This window comes from Schistocerca nitens, chromosome 9 (assembly GCF_023898315.1).
Source record: "Schistocerca nitens isolate TAMUIC-IGC-003100 chromosome 9, iqSchNite1.1, whole genome shotgun sequence".
Lineage (NCBI taxonomy): Eukaryota > Metazoa > Arthropoda > Insecta > Orthoptera > Acrididae > Schistocerca > Schistocerca nitens.
This window is the reverse complement of record NC_064622.1, coordinates 295,248,023-295,261,118: the sequence shown is the minus strand read 5'-3', so window position 1 is coordinate 295,261,118 and position 13,096 is coordinate 295,248,023.

Sequence of the window (13,096 nt, the reverse complement as noted above, 5' to 3'; positions counted from 1 at the left end):
CCAACATATTCGTAATCTATGTAAGAAATTACGGTAGAGAGAACTATTTATGATGTAACGATCGAGATACTTTGTCTTCTGTGACTAGATAGGCCTTAGCTGAGAGTCAGGAAATAGCTGTGCAGTTGACTTCATAATTTCCTCTTTACAAATGACATTTTCAACAGCTGCAACTGTGATCCAACCTGTCAGCTTCATTGCGGATGGAGAGTCATCCCAGAAGCAATGAATGCGGAAGAGACCCGAAGAGAGAAGAGTGCTGTAACATGGAAGTTTGAAATAGACGATTTGAGCTAGGAATGGGCTGAAAAAGAGAGAAACTGATGTGTCACTGGAATTTATAGGAGTTAAACTTCTGGAGCAGAAATTATAATGGGCCGTTATTTAATGTGATTCCACACCTGTTTACTGACTTAATTGATAACTCCTCCAGTTAAAATTTCCTTATTCTGCTTTTCGATCGCTTTAGACTTGTTATAGAACCCGTTTTCCACTGGAATCTGAAAACTGTGCTGTGTTGAAGCAAACCGAAGCAAATTTGACTTTGCTTCACCACAGCATAATATTCACAATCCACTGGAGTAATAAACAGGTATGCAAAGAAGTATGGCCAAACTTCCACTTAACATTAAGCATATACAGAAGAATAAAATGTATTGTATGGACATGAGTCTGGAAACACTTTACTTCCGTGTCAGAACCCATTTTCTACTTCTTTTGATAATCACATTAATCTTGGGAAACACACAGTAATAGAATGTAGCAGCATTACATGAATCTTTTTATACATGAGACGTTCGAAATACCCTCTTGGTTACATTTGGTTGGAATTTACAGCGATCTATAGTTCTTAGGTTTACGGCGTGTGTTCGTTGTTCCAGTGGAACGAAGGGAATGTTAACATGTGAATTACTTCACTGCTTGCGTTCACATGCGACTAACCTCACTGCTCTACTAGCATCAAGCACTTAGCGTCAACTGCTTAATCGTCACAACGGACTTGGTTTCTGGTACAGTGCAATGACAAGGCACTCACATACTGTCCTGGCAAAGGCCCACTTGGTGTGTGTATTAGCGGACTGTAATGGTCGTGGTGCTCAGCTTCAGAATGACAGTACCCCGAGAGGAGAACGTTAGAAGCTTTTGATCGTCTTAGGAAAGTGTAACGTTTAGGGCTACTACTCACTAGTGGGGATGGCCTTGAAGGACTAGGACGCCTCAACTGAAAGAGGACCTTATAAGCGCAGCTGACGACAACCTTAGTGTAGCGTTTTGCAACAAGTAATATCAAGCACAGTTGATATGGAGAGTGTGATAAGTGTCATGTATAATTTTCGTATCTGAATTTTTGGTGTCTGAATCGACTGTGAGCGAGCAGCGATGTTGTAAGCTGTATTGCAGAAGTTAAGTGAGTTTCACTGAGCTGCGCGAGGGCGCAATGTAGGAGACAATGATTAGCTTTGGAAGAGAGTCGAAGTTCAGCTGTGTTAGAATTGGGCAAGTGAGGAAGCTATGGCAACATTATTATTCAGATTTAATGTCTCAATTTACCATTTTGTTCAATAGACATGATTACGAAACTAATTTGTATCCAGATTTGCGCAGAATAGAGGTAAGAAGAAAAGATTATAATCTTTTTATTTATTGAATCGCGGCCAACTTATGTTATTCAGAGACAGTTCTTCTGATCAAATTTTGCAAAGCCAATTACTCTAGGTTTCATGTCCAAGTTAATTATTCAGGCAGTTTATAGTGTTCAAAATTCTTACAGTCAAATTGCTAACTTTTACAGTATGAAATACTTCCCTTTTCATTATGACAATTAATTATTATTAGAGTGCAGCTTGTCTTGCACATTACGACATTACAAGTTTCATTACGAGAATTGATTTATTTTTACAGCTCAGAGCTTACAATCAGAAACAGTACGTTAGTCTTACTTTTTATTCAGTTAGATAACTTTCGCTGTATTTTTACTTATTACTTTCAAGCTACATGAGAACTTTGTGTGTTTATACTAGTGATGCGGCAGAAGAGTGATAACATAAATACAAGCGGAAACAGATGTCAAAAGCCAATTTTAGAGGAAGCGGAAACGGAAGCGAAAGCGTATATATAGAGAAAAATTGACAGTTCTTTATCAAACACAACTTTTTTATTTTATTAATGCTCAAAATTTATCAACGGCATATGATATTTAACAAAAAGTAATTTTGCCACTTTTTCACCCTGCAATCAATTTCGATGTTCTTCGTATATGAGGCCAGCTCCACTGACTAACTCTTCACTGGCTACGCTGCTGGAAGGAGCAGACAAATACTGGCCAGCTAGTGGCGACAGATAGTGGCACTTGTGTCCATTTGATTTCCACCACACTAGCCGGTCATCTTTTCCTCTTTTAGGGGAAGTCTTTTTTTCCTTTTTGTACTCCAGTAGGAGATTGTCGTTTCCGTTAGTTGTAGTCTGATCTTGCTGATCCGCGTTCATATTTAACATGAATTATAATTTTTGTAACGATGTTTCTGATTGAGATTCTGTGATTAAGCCACAGCTGCAGAAGGCTGCTTTTCAGTTTCAAATCGGCTCTTTTTAGAGCTATTAGGTATGCAGTCATCTTGAGATGAATTTGGATCTCTGGCTTTCATCACTATCAAATTAAGTATTTGGGACACAGCTTGCTCTGTGACGATGAAATAGAAAAGTTTTGACTAATATCGTGGATGTAAAAACGCCACAACTGTGTACTTATCGTTTTTGCTCAGTTCTCCAAATCTCGTTTTTGAATTCAATTCATCACGCAATTTTCTTGTAATATTTTGGAATTGTTCAGAAGGATCAATTTTTGTTTCTTCTTGCTGTAAAGTGGTCACAATAACAAGAATTAACGGTATGACTGGTGAAATACTCGCTTGAGAACTGCTTAAGTTTCTAGTAATTTCTTCAAATGATTTAATTACTATTATATATTTTTGAACGTTTATGTAGTCTTCAGTGGAGATCATCGCGATTGGGTTCGAACATAAGTACAAAATCAGCGAATCCTTCAACTTTGAAAATCGTTCCATCATATAGAACGTGTTATTCCACATCTACATCTACGTCTGCGTGATTACTCTGCTATTCACAAAAAAGTGCTTGGCAGAGGGTTCAATGAACCACCTTCAAGCTGTCTCTCTACCGTTCCACTCTCGAGCGAAACGAGCGAAAAACGAGCACCTAAATTTTTCTGTGCGAGCCACGATTTCTCTTGTTTTATCGCGATGATCATTTCTCCCTATAGAATGTTTTCGCAATCGTAGGAGAAAATTGGTGATTGAAATTTCATGAGAAGATCCCGCCGCAACGAAAAACGTCTTTTTTTAATGAGTGCCACTCCAAGTCACAATTACGTCCGTGGCTCTATCTCCCCTATTTCGCGATAATACAAAACTAGCGGCCCTTCTTTGAACTTTTTCGATGTCACCGGTCAGTCCCACATGATGCGGATCCCACGCCGTACAGCATTTCTCCAGAACAGGGTGGACAAGCGTGGTGTAAGCAGTCTCTTTAGTAGACCCGTTGCACCTTCTAAATGTTCTGGCAATGAATCGCAGTCTTTGGTTTGCTCTACCCACAACATTATCTATGTGATCGTTCCAGTTTAGGTAATTTGTAATTGTAATCCCTAAGTAGCCTAAAGTTTTGTGTGACTTAATCGAAATTTAGTGGATTTCTTTTAGTACTTATGTGAATAGCTTCACACTTTTCTTTATTCAGGGTCAAATGTCACTTTTCGCACCATACATACATCTTATCTAAATCATTTTGCAATTCTTTTTCGTCGTCTGATGACTTTACAAGACGGTAAATGACAGCAGCATGTGCAAACAGTCTAATAGGGCTACTCAAATTGTCTCCATGTCGTTAATATAGATGAGGAATAATAGAGGGCCTGTAACACTTCCTTGGGGAACGCCGGATATTACTTCTGTTTCACTCGATGACTTTCCGTCTATTACTACGAACTGTGACCTTTCTGACAGGAACTCATGAGTCCAGTCGCACAACTGAGGCGATATTCCATAGGCACGCAGTTTGGTTAGAAGACGCTTGTGAGGAACGGTGTCGAAAGCCTTCTGGAAATCTAAAAATATCGATTAAATTTGACATCCCATGTCGATAGCACTCATTACTTCATGACTATAAAGAGTTAATTGTGTTTCACAAGAACGATGTTTTCTGAATCCGTGCTGACTATGTGTCGATAAATCGTTTTCTTCGAGTTAAAAAAATGGTTCAAATGGCTCTGAGCACTATGGGACTCAACTGCTGAGGTCATTAGTCCCCTAGAACTTAGAACTAGTTAAACCTAACTAACCTAAGGACATCACAAACATCCATGCCCGAGGCAGGATTCGAACCTGCGACCGTAGCGGTCTTGCGGTTCCAGACTGCAGCGCCTTTAACCGCACGGCCACTTCGGCCGGCTTCTTCGAGTTAATTCACAATGTTCGAACACAGTGTATGTTCCAAAACCCTACCGCAAATCGACGTTAGTGATATGAGCCTGTAACTCAGCGGCTTACTCCTATTTCCCTTTTTGGGTATTCTTGTGGCTTGCGCAATTTTCCAGTCTTTAGATACGGAACTTTCTGTGAGCGAGCGGTTGTATACAATTGCTAAATATGGAGCTATTGTATCAGCATACTGAGAAAGGAACCTGACTTGTATACAATATGGACCCGAGGCCTTGCCTTTATTGAGTGATTTACGCTGCTTTGCTGCACCGAGGATATCTACTTCTATGTTTCTCACCTTGGCAGTTGATCGTGATAGAAATTCCGGAGCATTTACTTCGTCTTCTTTGGTGAAGGAGTTTCGGAAGACCGTGTTTAGTAACTGATTTAGTGGCACTGTCATCAGTGGCTTCAAATGGTTCAAATGGCTCTGAGCACTATGGGACTTAACATCTGAGTTCATCAGTCCCCTAGAACTTAGAACTACTTAAACCTAACTAACCTGAGGACATCACACACATCCATGCCCGAGGCAGGATTCGAACCTGCGACCGTAGCGGTCGCGCTGTTCCAGACCGTAGCGCCTAGAACCGCACGGTCACACCGGCCCTCATCAGTGACTTCAACGTTGCTATCGCGCAGTGAAGGTATTGATTGCGTCTTGCCACTGGTGTGCTGTATGTATGACAAGAATCTCTTTGGGTTTTCTGACAGATTCCGAGACAGAGTTTCGTTGCGGAAATTATTAAAAGCATCTCGCGTTGAAGTACGCACTGTATTTCGAACTTCTGAACTTGCGTTCTTTTAAATTTGGCACGCTTTCTTCGTTGCTACTGCAAATGCGATCTGACCCGTTTTATGTGCCATGGGGGATCAGCACCATCACTTATTAATTTTTGTGGTATATATCTGTCAACTGCCGTCGGTACTATCTCTTTTAAATCATTCCACATCTGTTCTACGCTCACATGATCAGAACTATAGGAATGGAGACAGTCTCTTAAAAAGGCGTTAAGAGCCTTTTTATCAGAGGTCCTTTGCATTTCTTTTTGATGGTTGTAGGTGTTACGGTATTCAGCCGAGCAGCAACTGCCTCGTGGTCGCTAATTCCTGTATTCGTCGTGATACTCCCTATTTGTCCAGGATTATTTGTTGCTAAGAGGTCAAGTATGCTTTCGCAAGCAAAATTCAGTACAATTTCGGATGACGTTTTATGCCTGCTGCCGGCTTTAAACGTATAATTTTTTCAGCATATCGAGGGTAGATTGAAGTCATCACCGACTATAATTGTATGAGTCGGTAACTATTAGAAATGAGACTCAAGTTTTCTTTGAACTGTTCAGCAACTATATCTTCTCAGTCTGGGGGATCTGTAAAACGATCCAATTAATAGTGTAGTCCGATTGTTAATTATAACCTCTAGCCCTACTATTCCGCAGGAACTATCTACTTCAATTTCAGTACATGGCAAACTATTTCTGACAGCAATAAATACTCCATTACGAACTGCATTTAATCTATCCTTTCTGAACACAGTTAGATCGTTTGCAAAAGTTTCGGCTGAACTTATTTCCGGCTTTAGCCAGCTTTCCGTACCTATAACTATTTGAGCTTCCGTGATTTCTATTAGGACTAGGAGCTCTGGTTCTTTCCCAACACAGCTACGACAATTTTCAACTACAATACCTATCGTTTCCACAACTACCTTACTGTATCTGACCTATCCCCTTTTAGACGGATGCCCTTTCTGTGGTTTCCTGAGACCCTCTAACCTAAAAAACCGCTCAGTCCCTTCCACACAGCCCCCACTACCCGTGTAGCGGCCTCCTGTGAGTTGTGGACTTCTGACCTATTAAGCGGAACTCGAAAACCCACCACCCTGTGGCGCAAGTCAAGGAATCTGCAGCCTACACAGTCACAGAACCGCCTGAGCCTCTGATTCAGACCCTTCACTCGGCTCTGCACCAAAGGCCCACAGTCGGTTCTGTCGACGATGCTGCAGATGGTGAGCTCCGCCTTAATTTCGCAAGCAAGACTGGCAGTCTACCAATTCCGCTAGCCGCCCGAAACCAGACATAATCTGCTCCGATCCAAAGCGACACACGTCATTGGTACCGACATGGACCAACACCTGCAGTTGGCTGCACCCTGTACTCTTCATGGCATCTGGAAGCACCCTTTCCACATCCGGACTGACTCCCCCAGTATGCACACGGAATGCACATTGGCCTCCTTCCCCTCGTTGTCAGCCATGTTCCTAAGGGGCTCCATTACGTGCCTAATGTCGGAGCTCCCAACTGCCAGCAAAACCCACCCGTTGTGAATGGGCAGACCTTGCGGGCCGAGAAGCTTCCTCTGGAACAGGCTGGACGACTGCATCTGGCCCAGAGACTTCGTCAGCCACAGGTAACGTCCGAAACATGTTCGTCAAACGAATTGGGGAGGTCATGCAGTTGGCTCCTCAGAAAGTCTGTCGCTGCCTGTTAGACTTTCGAATGATCTCCCATTCGACCACAGGTGAGGGATCAACCTCAGCGCAGTCAGTACCCAGGGTGGCCAGAGCAGTGGACTGATCGGAGGACACGTGGGACATGCTCGATATCCCTCGCATACCCGCGTCCGAACCCCCCCCCCCCCCCCCCCCCCGCAGTGATGACCCTTGGCAGCAGCCTCAAGCTGTTTGACGGAAGCCATCACAGCCTGGAGCTATGAGCGAAGGATCAACAACTCAGCTCCTCAGCTCTCATCTGTGCAAAGCAATCACAGTTCCTATCCATTACTGAAGTTGCTCCTGTTTGAAGCTCGAAGAATATGTAATAAATGAATGGTGTACCCGCCATATTAGCAGCCGGATCTTGCGGTGTTCTCTCATTGATGGTCTAACCGACACTGGCTGGAAATAAAAGAAGTTAAATTAACAGATAGAACTGCCATAAAAACAAAATTTGTAATACTTACACTAAAGGAAGACCACAAAATTAAAATTCATTTATATATATTTAACAATAATTACGGTGTTGGGCAATCCTGAACGACAGATGAAGCAGATTGATTAAGGCGTTCCCCTTGAATTTTTGCCAGCCTGGTTTGCGCGATCAAGAATTGATTGAAGTGGGTGGAAATTTTTTTCAATTTAGCAATAAGTGCGACTCGACAGCAGCTCGAATACAAAGTTGTATCTGATGTATTGCACATCATCAAAGCTAGACAACTGCGATGCTTTAATCATGTTAATCCACCATCACTAATGGTAAAATGCACTGCTTGGTGTTGTCCGCCCAATTCTTGAAGCATCGCTTCAAATTTTGTCGATATTACGTCACATGTATGACGCCCAGTTATGACTTCACATTTCAAAATTATAAACATCTTCTGAAAATCCTTTGAAATACCACGAGAAATCCAACTAAGTCATGTAGATCAGACCACATGACAGTTGAGGGGTTTGGTGCAGAAACGGTGTAACCCACAAATACCCATTTTTTATATTTTTGTGTTTATTGTCACATTACATTGTTTTTATAGTCTATCATTTTTTTACTTCTTTCAGGTGCCATTGTGACGTAAAACGTTGGTAGTGTAACTTGTAGACAAATGTTTTGAAATTAATTGAGTGCATAATTAGTGTAGCCCACTATGGATTCATTAGCGAAGGAACTCAGAGTGATTCTGATTCTGATCAAGAATTGCACAAGCTTCTTCATGCGAAGATGACTCTCATTCTGAAACCCCCAAAAGGAACCTTAAAAAGAGGAATGTGAAATACAAACCAGTGCCGAAACAGCAAGACTACAAGCATCTGCTGTATCAGCTGCTATAAATGATCCGCAAAGTAAAAGAGGTAACCCTACTCTCACAGATCCTGGAAATGATGGACAAATGCCAAGTAACTCAACTAAAACAACAGATGCTACCCCTGAAGGAGATGAAATTGCTGATCTGGATGGGAGTGGAAACTTTATTGATGTTGAAGATGACCCTCCTGCCATCCAAAAAACGGTAGACAGAGAACAAGGACTCCTGATTTGTGGAAAGGAAATGTACAGAAGATGGACCTTGTTACTGGCAAGTACAAAAAGTTAAGTTTCTATCATTGCAATTATCCTAAAAACTATGACGTTAATGTTCCTGAGGAAGATAGACAGTTCAGTTTTGAAAGGTTCTCTTCCCTTGGCAAAGAAGTTGATTTAGCTCGAAAAAGTTTTAGCTCTGGATTGGTGCAACAAACAGTGAAGAAGTGGTCATATAGTACACGGGAATCACATGGTGCATTCACTCGTACATACACCTTAAAGAAACAGGTTGGTAATAATGTTAATGTGTGCAGACTTGCCTTCCAAAACACCTTTCAAATTTCGTGTGGTTGTCTAAATCGTGCTGTTATTTCTTAGAAAGAAAAAAGAGAAGTCGCTTCAGATAATCGTGGCAAGTGCGAACCTGCAAACAAAACTCTTGCAGAAGTCAAACGTCAAGTTAAAGAACACATAGAATCATTCCCAAGGTACCATTCACACTATTTCAGAAAGGACAATCCAAATTGAGAATACCTTAATCCCGAACTGAACAGTGCCAAAATACATCGTTTGTATTTGTATTGGTGTAAAGAACGAGATTACACCACAGTAAAGGAATCTCTTTACAGTCAGGTATTTACTTCCGATTTCAATCTTTCATTCCATCCACTACATTCTGATTGATACGTGTAAAAGCTGTGAAATTAAGTGAACAGAAATAGCAGTTTCAACTGATGAAAATGAAAAGAAAATGCTAGAATTGTCACATCAACTAAACCTTCGAAGAGATGAAATGGCGAGGTCTCAAATGAAGGAAGATGTAGAACTGGCCAGATCTGATCCTAAGGTGCGTGTTATAGCATTTGATTTACAGAGTGTTCTTTCATTTCCGAAACTCCTAGTTTCTGAGATATACTATCTACGGCAATCAAGCTGCTTCAATTTCTGTATCCATAATCTAGTGGAAGACAAAGCTTCCATGTATTTCTGGACAGAAACACAAGCAGGTAGAGGATCACAAGAAGTTACTTGATGTATTTTGCATTATGTGAAAAATCTGCAATATTGATACTTACGGGGAACAAAATCGAAATTTCAATCTGTCTCTTATGTTGCTGTATATTGTCACGAATCCAGAGATTAGTGTTGAGACAACTAAGCTGAATTTTTTTTTTTTTTTGATCAGGACATTCTTTCATGGCATGTGACCAGGATTTCTTATGTATGGATAATGGAATGCCGGGCGGAGTGGCCGTGCGGTTCTAGGCGCTACAGTCTGGAACCGAGCGACCGCTACGGTCGCAGGTTCGAATCCTGCCTCGGGCATGGATGTGTGTGATGTCCTTAGGTTGGTTAGGTTTAAGTAGTTCTAAGTTCTAGGGGACTGATGACCTAAGATGTTAAATCCCATAGTGCTCAGTGCCATTTTTTTGATAATGGAATGAAGAAAGAACAATATATTTTTGATGCTGAAAGTCTTATTGGAATTATTGGGGCGGCAAATAAGAAAGGAAACAAATTTCAAGTCACTCATCTACAGGAAGACGATTTTATAAGCATCAAACCTTTGAAAGATATGTTATTAAGAAAATATCTGTGGAAGGTGACAAAACCAAGTGGCTGAAGACTGAAATTTCACAAGGAAAAACTTTTTGAAATCAATTTCTCTGAAACAGTAAATCTAGTATACCATCCAGGTCCATGAATTGCAAGAAAACCAGAAAAGGATGTCAAATACATCAACTGGGTTGTGTCACGCTTTTGAAGTTATCTGTGGTGAAAAACCTACAATAACACATGCTAAAGCTAAAGATTTAAGGAACCTAATGAAATGTGCTCCTCCCATCATTCACAGATTTTATGAAGTTCTACTTTACATTCCACGTTTTTAGCAAAATGTGAAATAGATGTTGTTTATTTTCTTAAATACATACTGGTTATTTAATTTAAATAGTGTTACTTCCGTCATTTATCTTAAAACTATGATAATGTAGGTTACTTCATTCCGGCAGTAAATACATATTTTGTTAATAGAGAGCAACAATGACGTATAAAAGTACAAAAATGTGGAATACACTAATAAGGTTTCAAATTTTTTTGGAGGTGAAATGGTGTAACCAACAATTTTGGCATGGAAAATGCAATTTTTAAGTTCATGTAGAAAGCAAATATTTACATTTAATAATATCGCTCCAACTACAAAGAACACTTTTTGTAGCAGTAATTGTTAATTTATACAATTTCTGTAATTTTCACTCCTTTTTTGTGAATACAGGAAACTTGTGGATTACACCATTTCTGCAGAGAATCCTTGAGTTCTGAAAGATATTTTTCCAAACTCTTCAAGTAAATTTTTGATTTTCTTGCCAGCTTATTTCACAAGATATCGCACAAATACGAAGTAAAAAAAATTACTACCTTTCAACTTATACTTTGGAAGAGCAGCATTCATTACTATGCGAAAGCCGTTACCCTCAGCAAAATTAAACAATAAGTTCTGGAGGGCAATCGTTTCAGAAATCACATGATCGATTTGTTGAGACTTAAGGTGTGAGGAATCCCAGTAATCATTTACTTGTAGAATTTGTTGCAGCGTAAGTTGTTGTTTAGCATCTTTGTCTGGAGTAAAAGAAACCTTTAACAACGACACAATAAAAATAGTAAAATATCCCAAGAAATTAAATACGTAAAAGGTAATACATAAATAACATTCCAAGTTTTTAAGCTAGAGCACATCAATCATTCGCAGCGTGCCCAGCTCATGCGACAATTGTAAAAGAAACGTTTTTGAACCAATTTATAAATGACGCTGCAGTTTCTCAGTAGGGTGTTAATTTATAAATTATTGGATTTTATTTTTCATATTGCATTCTATGTTTCGGTAGCTTATTTACCATCATAAGTGTTTATTTTAGAAGTGATGGAGGTAAAGAAATTACCTACATCTGGTATACGATATGGAGAATAAAATGCAATAAATAAACAAACATTCTACTGAATAAATGCAATCTGATTGATACCGGTTCAGATTATAAACAGTTACGTGAGTATCATCACACTTCTGTAGATAAATGGAACATAAAATTCTTAGAAACGTTTTTATATAGAGTGCGATAACTTTTTAAAATGCTCAGCTCAGACTGGATGCGGGGCAGAGCAGTGAAAGGAGTTCAAATTTCCTGCAGTGCTGCCAACATATACTCGTTTCTAGCTCACGTACCACTGTGGTGTATTTATTCCGTGCCACAGACTGTTATATGCCTATATCATTAAGTGCTGGCAACAACAAGAAAAGGCACATTATCTGTCGAGAGAACTAAGGACGGGGTGAGCTCTTTAAAATATTGTCGTGTTATGAATCATTCGGATAAAACAGCTTTGCACCAGCGTGGACAGAGCTCATCTTATAATAATAAGCGAACTATATTACTAGTATCGACTACATTGTTATATAAATATTGACTAACCTTTTCTTTTTTCGCTTCCACCGAAAGTTTCATAGTTTCATCTAATTTCTCAAACTCTGCAAATTTCTCGCCATGTAACGATTTAAGACGATTCTTCAATGCGGTGGCTGTGCGCCCTTTTAGGGATTATACATTGTCACAGCTCTTGCATTTGGCTCTCAAATCATTAATACCAACGAAATAGTTCCAAATAAGATTTGCTTTTGGTTTCATTATTGCGCTCTCAACTAACTTAACACCACAAAACTGTTGACTAAAAAAACGCTGTACGATGTAGTAATATTATACAGCAACACAAAGTAGACTGACTAGCGAGAAATCGCTATACTTGCGCAGCAATGGACAGAGATCACGCGTAATCATCCAATAAGCCCAACAATCGCTACGGGCACATGTAGGCTTACAACACTCCCCACCCAACGAATTCCAGTCTGCGCAGCAGCCTCGCCTTGGGCCAATAAGCGCACGCATCTACGAAGTTCCGACAAACTTCCGATATAAAAATGCGGAACCGAATGCGGAATCGGATGTTAAAAAATGGGCGGAACTTCTGCAGCTGTGGAAGCGGAGGGGAAATATGTTGCATCACTAGTCTGTACTAAGTACAGCGTGTGCAAGTATTATCAGCACCTCATTTTCCCGCACGGGTACATTGCGAATGTTTCGTTCAACTATGCATTTGGCTCTCAAATCATTAATATCAACGAAATAGTTCCAAATAAGATTTGGTTTTGGTTTCATTATTGCGCTCTCAACTAACTTAACACCACAAAACTGTTGACTAAAAAAACGCTGTACGATGTAGTAATATTATACAGCAACACAAAGTAGACTGACTATCACATCAGCACAAATATGATGTTAATGGATTACTCGCACCGATAGTCAGTTTCCTGAGCGATTAAAGTACTCAGGAGTAAAGCCGCTTTATAAAAAGGGAGAAAGGGATAATGTAGATAATTTTAGACCTATTTTTATGCTATCAGTGTTTGCAAAAGTTATTGAAAAGGCTGCGTATGTAAGGATAATTGATCATTTCATATCACACGATTTACTATGAAATGTAAAGTTCGGCTTTATAAGTCCTTTAACAACTGAAAATGCTATATTCTCTTTTCTC